The sequence below is a fragment of the Peromyscus californicus genome, unplaced genomic scaffold, assembly GCF_007827085.1.
Source record: "Peromyscus californicus insignis strain IS unplaced genomic scaffold, ASM782708v3 Scaffold_5__1_contigs__length_169319896, whole genome shotgun sequence".
Taxonomy (NCBI): domain Eukaryota; kingdom Metazoa; phylum Chordata; class Mammalia; order Rodentia; family Cricetidae; genus Peromyscus; species Peromyscus californicus.
In genome coordinates, this window is record NW_026294573.1 from 157,187,003 (window position 1) to 157,194,119 (window position 7,117).

Consider the following 7,117-nt stretch of genomic DNA (forward strand, 5'->3'; position numbering starts at 1 on the left):
TTCTGTTGACTACAAGTGACACAAACGTGATTTGGCTAAGTTCCTCACAGAGGTTCTGGTTAATCTTGACCTAACACTGTGCTTCCAAATATCTGAGAAGACAGATTAACAAAAGCTTGCCTGAAGATCAGAGGGCAGAGGTAAGTCACTCGTTAGCCAAAGAGGCCAGGTAGTGGTGGCACACACTTTTAATCCCAACCCTCGGGAGGCAGAGGCAGATGGATCACTGTGAGTTCAAGGCCACCCTGAGCTACACAAGACTGATCCAATCTAAAAGCAAAACAGAATCAGAATGGTGGCACACACTTATTTATCTAGGAAAATCTGTCCCTCATAAAGTAGCATGAGTTCATCAAAAAAGATAAGCTATTTAATGGCTTAGGTTTAGTAATCGTTAGAATTTTGCCTTTTAATACAGTTTTATTTATAATATCACTAGGGATTTATATATTTTACTTTACTGGTTATCTTATAAGTTATTATCCTTGTTCCTAACGCACAATCCAAATTTGGCAACAGGAAGACCCTTCAAACAAGCTCATGTTTCCATTGATATAATTTATTAGCCTTTGAGTATTTCTGTTGCTTTCCAGCATGAGACATTTCAGATTTGGAATCAGAGATTTCTCTACCAGAACTGGTCTCATTAGCTGGGGACTGATCCATACAAGCCATGATGTATTACTAGATGTGTTGAATCCTCATGGAGACACATGGCCTTGAAGATTTTCATTATAGAGGAATAATAAAAGTATGGTATGTTTTTTTAAAAGCTTCAAAATGCATTATAATACTGACAGATTAGCCCTTAGAATAGTCCTACTTATTTATGGTTTTGCTTTGTTTTTCTACATGTAAAAAATTATTTATATATTTCCAGAAAACATCTTTCCTTCCTGAAAAGATCATGTTACATATATAAATACACACATGCATACACATACCAATACAAATTTTGGAAGATACTTCTTTAAGACATTACCACACCATATCCAGTAATGATTAATATCTCATTCACTTATTCAATTCTATTATCTCTTATTAGTTTAGTTTGCATTTTGACTAAGTGACTTTTACCACAGATTCAAGGAACTCTACTTTTTCAGTTCTTACATTACTTTGAGCTCATGCATTAGCTCTATTGAGCACACACACACTCTTCTCAACTGCAGTTATTTTTCTACCTTTTACCATTCCCTTGTGCATCATAGTAAGAAAATGAAGGTACTAATATATGCCCCTGCATGTCTTATCTCCTCCTAAATGTTTTTATAGACAGTTTGTAATATGTCATTCCAGCCTTGAATATTCTCACTTTCAGTTGCACATTGTTTATTTCTTCCTAAGTTAATGCTGGGACTTCAAACTTGAGTGATATACAAAAAGCTATAGCCACTCTCTCATCCTCAAGTATACAAGGAGCCCCTCTATATACCCTCTCAGCTATTGTTTCCTAACACCAATGTCTATGATAACCAGATCCAACAAAGATGGCCATTTTTAACCCTTAATTTACCTTGACTTTTAAACTACTGACTTTGTGGACATGTACATTTGTATTGAATGATCTCAAAAGTTCACTTCTTCTTGTTCATTCAGCCTGTCATCATTCTGCTTTACGATTCTCATTCTTGATATATTCAATTTCTAAAGCACTAAGGAAGCTATTTCATAATAGAAGGTTTTCACGCTTCTGAAACAGCAATTAAACACAGCATCTTAAAATAACTTTTTGCAGTCGTATGTGTTTTACATTATTAACAAACAGATAAAATGAGCTCGAAAAAAGTGTCACATTAAAATAGGTGTAACAGTGAAAATCAGAGATGGAGATGAAGTTGGTGGTGAGATGTTGGTAGACAGAGGCAACACCTATATTTATAGCCTTGTAGCATGATGAAAAGAATAGCTTGTTTGGTTACCTTGTCTACAGACTTATTTTTCCATACCATGCCATCAGAGATTGAAGGAAGTAGATTATTTCATACTTAGTAAACAAATGTTGGATTTTTTCACAGGGCTTCTACAAAGCAATTATAGACAAATGACAGTCTATTTCATCACAGTATGAGATGATCAGCTAAGGTACCTCACCAATTTGCCTGTATTGGTCTGGGCTCCAAGAATTCTACATAAATGTATGCTAACATAGTCCTTTAGAATTCTTTAGTAATACTACTTATTTTTATTTCCAACTTAAGTACTCACTGACGAAAGGTACTTATTAATAAAAACTTGGCAAATTATAGTCCCCATAATGTATCCAGAGTAAACACATGTAAGTTATTTTATACTAGGAAAAGCAAAACAACTCAAAATCTTGTCTAAACACAATATACATGTATGCAAAAGGTAGGCCAGGTCCATCAGACTTCCTCCATATTACTTGACCCTTCACCACCTGTGTGAACTCTGGGCAGTTTACTTATCTTTCACCACTAGTTTCCTTCAACATGTGAAACAGTGATGCACTTCCTACTCAGTAGGGGAACAAGAAGCAGAAAGGCCTTCATTTTGCACAATGTCATAAAGGAAAATAACTTGAAGTTTTGTCTCCAGAGGGCAGCCTTCATAGTCCTGAAGGTGTTATACCAGCTGCTGGAACAAATTGTCATCAACAGTCTTACTCAGTTCGGAACACTGTACACAGCAATAGTAACCAGACAGCCAAGATGAGCCCAACAGTCCTATAGCGCAAGTCTGTTACTGGGATGACCAATCACTTTCTGATTGGAGTTAATGTTCATACGTCAGTAGAGAATTTATTTAGGATACTGCTAATATGGCTAAAAATCTCATGGCAGGGGAGGTTATAGGCCCTACTTGGAAAGCTTCTTCTATTGTTTGCTAAATGCACATGATATGCCTGTCAAACTGCCTCATTGACAACTATGGTTTTGCTCACGATAATGCTGCACTCAGATTTAGTCAGAGAAGCTTTTTGGTGGTGGTGGTGTTTTTGTTTTTTGTATGCCCCAGTGGTCAATAGTGACTGCAGAGGCTCATAACTGGTTAAAGGACAAAGAATAAATGACTGTTGAGTGCTCATCCATAAATGACACATCTATAACATCCCCACAACCTCTTCCAAGGTATAGGGACCATCACAGAAGGGGTAATAGGAAGTAAGAGCTGAGGGGAGGAAGATCTGCATGGAACACTGACTTCCAGCTATGACATAGCTGTAGACTTGAACTCAGCAGCTCTGATTACATGGCCTAGCTCTCCACATGATTGGAACTATCTACGCTTTGTCTTGAAAGGGCTTCTTATGGAGCCAACTCTTCCCGGAAGGTTATATGCATAATGGCTAATGTGGATGAAGAAAAATTTTCTTTACTGGTAAGTCGTTGGTAAGGTGCCTACACTCCCATAAACAAGCTATCACTGTGTTCCTATTAACAACCTGATGAAATTCGTTAGGATGAATATCCCCCGCCCCACACACATACATATAGATAGATAGATAGATAGATAGGTAGATAGATAGATAGATAGATAGATAGAGATAGAAGAGACTAATAGGAGAAGGGGGGACAAGAGAAGGTGATTGGGTTGAATACAATTGAAATATATTGTGTCCATGTAAGAAAATGTCAATGAATTATATGTAGTATTAATATATGCTAATAAAAACTTTTTAAAAGAAATGTTATTTCTCTTCCATTTTTTTCATCTTTGACATTCAATAAAGAACAAATAGCCTTTCTCTATCCCTGACTAATAAAATATCCAGACTAGCTCAGGAATATGTTACTTCTATAAATATTCAGCATATAGTTATTGAAATGTACACAAACATTTTATCTAAACACATATATGACAGGTAAGCGCAATTAATTTCCACTGTGAAATTTTGAGAAAAAAATCCACTATTTTATTCTAAACAAAAATAATATTAACTGGTGAGTTAAACTATATTTAACCAAAACTATATCTGCATTTGACTATTATAACTTTGCTGTGAGGCTTTCCACTGCTCACTTCAGGAAATGAGGACAGTGTTTCAATGTCCTTCAGAATCCTCCTCTCACTGAGATTTATACATGGTAAGAGAAATAAGTCTTGCAGTGTTGACTCCAGGTGAGGCGTCTCCAAGGACACGCCAGAGGACACTCATCCTAGACAAATTTCTCCCACTTCCATCTCTGTGCTAGTAACAAAGAACAAAAGGAAGCTAACCTGAGTCAGTATAAGAAAAACATGAAGATAATCCAGTGCAAACAAAGATTTTTAAGTATCTGAAATAACTAGAAATCACAACCTCAATTTTTAAAAGTATGTTTAGTGCTTAGCATAAGTCCAACAAAACAAAGATGGAAAAATTCACCAACGTTGTAAATTTAACAAAAGTTGACAATAACTGAATTAAACCTATGTTTTATGCAAAGGAAAGTTTATAATCTATGGAAGACAGTGGCTGATGTTTCAGATGCCACCTGCTAAGTCTGTAACTTGGTGTTGATGGAATACAGCATCACCTGCTCCTAAGGTTCTGTTCACTGACTGTTGTACTTGTGACTGAGATACAAGTTAACCAGCTAGTGTCACTGGCACTACTGAGAAAGCTTAGACTGCTGATGTCAATTACTAAAAAACATATAAAATCAAAGAATCATGATAAATTATGAAAATTTAAGAACATTTTTACAGCTAACTGGAAGAAATGGGAACAGTAAGAGGTTAATAACAGTTATTGACAATCAGTAAAGACATTTTGTAAACTCAAATTCTTACTTTCTGGAGCCCTATGAGCACTAGGAAGAAAAGGAATCATCACTCCCTCAGCTTGTCATAGGACAATATATGTTTCTTAATAGTAGTGCAATAGAAGTCATAACTAACCACTCATTTAAAAACACATTTTGAGATATAGTTAACTCTTATTCTACATGTAATTCTACAGTTTCTTATCATTGTATACATACTTCCTAATATCCCCAGCACTTGTGTTCTACTTCCATAACAGAGCTTTTGAGGACTCGACGTCTCATTTGAATTGATGCCTTACATGACCTAGAAGATCAGTTCTCAAGGCATGACCACACCCCACTCAGGTGGAAACCTTTCAACTACAAGGGCGTCACATATGTTTTTACTGACTTATCAAAGCATAAGTGTTTTACTTAAGAAATTCATATTCAAAGGCTGGAGTCAGGACACATAAATTAAAAGCACTGACTGCTCTTCTAGAGGACCTAGGTTCAACTCCCACCACCGACTTGGTCATTTACAAAAATCCAGTTCTAGGGGATCCAACACCTGCTACTGGCCTCCAGGGACACCAGGCACTCACACAATGAATAGACACACATGCAGACAAAGTGTCTGCAAAATACAACAGAATACTAAATAGTATATATATATATATCCAAATAACATGTTTCATTTGACTGAGAAAATACTAATTTTTGATAGTTCAAATTATTCTTCTATTTATCTTAAATTGTTATTTTCATTTAAAATGTAAAACTTCATATTTAAATATAGATTTTAAATAACTAATCTTTCCCAAAAATTAAGTCATCGCTTTACAGCAAAGTAACACACTTTTTGTAGTTAAGGATATTAATGAACATATCTAAAGTATGCTTAAAACTTTCCTGTCTTATGTATAACACCACTGTAATGTAGGTACATTGATACAAACTCAGAAATAAACAACACTATCCATCCTGAGTGTTTAAATATAAAGAAAAATTTTATTGAAAAATCATTTTAATAATGAATGCTTATTTTTAACATGTTCGGACAAACCACACATACAAGGCAGAAAATCAAGTGAGACTTTGTTTCTCTGCAAAGTTTGAAGTTAACAGAAACTATAAACATATTCGTAAATCCAGCATTTTTTGGAGTAGCCACAGTTTTCATTGCAGAGAAACAGTGGAGGAAATTTAAAAGGTAGTTTTATGTTTGTGAAAACTTCACCACAACTAAAATACTAGAGATTAGTTTATAGTTCAGCAACCAGTTAGTCCCTGGCCTTTTAACTAGCAAATTCATTCCCTTTTAAAAAAAATATTCCAAAATAACCTGTAAGAAAAAAAAATCAAACAACAACAACAACAAAAAAACAACAAACCAAACAACAACAAAAACCGAATGATTAAGTTGATGAGAATTCTGATGGGTAGTTTGGTCAAGGAAAACAGCATACATTTTCCTGTAAGAAACCAGTAGGAGGTGCCAACTCTAGTAGATTACCTGGGACAGCTTTAAAGTCCCAAACTCCAGTACAAGTGATCCATTTAAGTAGTTGCAGAATTTCGGCTAAATTAGTGGAAGCAGGGATTGGGATGACTTGAAAGTCACAGATAGAAATTTAAAATAAACATTTGATATAATTAATCAACATTAACTAAATGAAAGCATAAGACAACAAAAGCCATGGTCTTTCAGTAGAGGATTCCACCAGAAACCCCCTTCTCATCAGGTGGCACTTGTTGGTCTCTGGTTTCAGTCTCTTGTGGAAACAGTACACACAGAACTGCTAAATAGCTGTCTGTGTTCTCAGGAGAGAACACGCTAAAGTTGGGACAAAACTTCAAAATTTGGACACCCCAATTTTTTCACACAACTTATTTCTTTCTTCCTTGCTCTGCCTCTGTTTTGAACTGATTTTCAAAAAACTAAAAAATTTATCATGCATAAGACCTACAAAAGGTATATCTCCTCGTACATCATTTTAAGTGAGAAGTTCTACATATATAAAACAACACGATTTAAAATATTTTTTTAAAAAGCATAGGGTATTGCAAATGAGTTTTAAAAGTATTTTTTGTTTGCTGCCTAAGCCATATGAAAGGCCATATTTGAGCAATGACCTCACTGTACGAAAGAAGAAATTCTATATTTAGCTTTAGAGTCATAATACGAGCTTCAAATTTTAGAACTATTCACTTTAAGCACTAAAGACTGTTGTTTGCTGATTGCAAAATGGTCTTTTCCTCATTCAAAGATGCAGTGAGACTTCTTAATGAAAAGCAGCCTGACTACATATTAGTAAATGAATAAGTAAGTAGATAGATGAATAAATAAGCAACCACACACATATGCAACTTGCGGAGATCTTAAGAGCTAGACAAATGTGACACAAGTCTTCCTGGAGAGTACA

General features: G+C 35.2%; 1 protein-coding gene across 8 annotated transcripts in view; it reads right to left on the minus strand.

The window, feature by feature from the left end:
- Ralyl (RALY RNA binding protein like) overlaps positions 1-7,117 on the minus strand; it is a 690,262-nt gene that overhangs the window by 680,653 nt on the left and 2,492 nt on the right. The window lies entirely within an intron of this gene.